Raw genomic sequence first — 2,175 nt, forward strand, 5'->3', positions numbered from 1 at the left:
CTGTGCGCAAGCCCCACGAGCAACATGGCCTTCGCCGCCACGACACGCGGCAGGGCCCCGGCCGGCTGGGCGGTCCTCGGCGCCCTCTGCGTCCTCGGCGCCCTCTGCGACCCGCCGGACCTGTGGCTAAGTGGGCTTCAGACTCCATCTCTGCAAAACTGTCGCCTGGCAGGCGCCTGGCAGGGCGTGAGAAAATGGCTCGAGAATCACTTGGTTCAGCGCGAGGGAGACAGTCGACCCATTACAGCAGGACATGAGCTTGCAAGGAAGAGACACTCATTCCGACTCAACATGCTGCAGCCACAGAGCCACAGCCAGAAGAGCTGTCAAGTCAGACGTGAGGGAAGTTCTCGCGACTTACAAATGCAACCAATTTATAATGTCCATCGAAGTCACAAACGTGGAGTGCACTTTTAATTCTTTTGGTAACAGCTAATAAAGCTTCATGGTATCAGATATAATCCATGTGCCACACAGCTCACCCAATTAAAGCAAGTCGATGGTTTTCGGCACGGTCACTGACACGCACGACCATCACCAATTTCAGAACGTTTCCAGTCTCAGAAAGAAACCCTGTACCCTCCAGCACCACCTCCCAGGAGCCCACTTCCCGGCTCCCCGGACTTGCCTGCTCCGGGCCTGTCACGAGGGGGAGCACGCGCTCTCGCTCGTCCGTGCTGTAGCATCTCTCTCGACTGAACGGGGGGCCATTGTCTGGCCGGACACACTGCTTATCTGGTCAGCAGCTGCCGGACCTTGTGCTTGTTCACTATGAACACTGCCATACGTGTCGTGCGTGTGTGTGTGCGTGTGCGTGTGAAAGCTTCCGTGTGGACACGCACGACCCGTTCTCCAGGACATGCCTAGGAGTGACGTGGCTGCGACAAAGGGCAACTGTTTCCACAGTGACTGACTGTTGCCCCCTCCACCGGCACTGACAGCGTCGCACCCGCTCCACGTCCTTGCCCCCCGAGTCTGCAGGTGTGAGCTGGCACCTCCCATTTTGATTTGAATTTCCTTGATGACAGGGAGCATCTTTCCATGTGATTGCTGGCAATTTATCCCGGAGAAATGTCAGAAGCGCAACTGACTACAATACGCCAGGTACTTGGCGTTGCGCTGATTCATCGTCAGCCCCTCACGTGATACCGTGTTACACCCCCCGTTTTGTTACGTGGGAAGCTCGAAGCTGGAAAGATTAAACTGCAGACTTGCATTTGAATCTTAAATCCGTTTAAAAGCATAGCCTCACTCGCATCTGTTGGGCTCAGTCTTTGGTAGGCACCCCTCCTGTTTCAGGACAGTCAGCCTGACCGGGCACCGAGCAGTGACACACCAGAGGCCCCGCCAGGCACCGTTCTATGCGGTATCACGGTAGGGGCTGACGATGAATCAGCGCAACGCCAAGTACCTGGCGTATTGTAGTCAGTTGCAATACTGACTACATGTGAATCAGACAGCAGATACTACTGTGAAACAGAAACGCTCCTGGCTGAAAAGTTTGTTTTGTTTTTAAAGAGAAAGGGTTCATCGAGCCATATGCTAGCTGGAAAAGGACCAGGTCCTGGGGACTCAGTCTAAACCCTCAGCAGCTGGGCAGGTGCAGAAAAGCCAGCCTGCAGTCCCTGAGCGGGCGGGCGCTCTTAGACAGCATTTTGGGGAAGAAAGAGGTAAGTCGATCTGAAGGAACTTACGCTGGCTACAGGTGGGGGGAGGGGCAGCGGGGCAGTCTTGCGATGGGTGCGGTCTGTAAGAGTTATCTGTGACCTCTGGTTACACACAAGTCCTGGAAGTTCACAGGCCTGTGGGACGCCGTGACATCTGGTGTGGGCTAATGGACGCCTAGACATTGGGTCAAAGCTCCAATGTACACGTCCGGGAATGCGGGCAGCCTTGGTCAGAGGACGCACAGCTGACGACTGGCTACGCCCGTCTCTTGTTACTGTAGTTTAATTCAGAACACCTCAGATTTCCTCTCCTGTCACCACTGTCCCCTGCACTCTGAAGATGGAGTTCCAGAAGGCCACTTGCCCAGGTTCTTAGTGAGCAAGTGACAGAGCTGGGCTGTGACACCGGATGGGGACTCCAAGTGTGCTCCCCGCAGGTGTGCCCTGTGCTCCTCCCCTCACCCCATGCTCCCCCCACCCTGGTCTTCCCCCCACACCCCGTGCTGGC

This window comes from Pteropus alecto, unplaced genomic scaffold (assembly GCF_000325575.1).
Source record: "Pteropus alecto unplaced genomic scaffold, ASM32557v1 scaffold14, whole genome shotgun sequence".
Taxonomy (NCBI): Eukaryota; Metazoa; Chordata; class Mammalia; order Chiroptera; family Pteropodidae; genus Pteropus; species Pteropus alecto.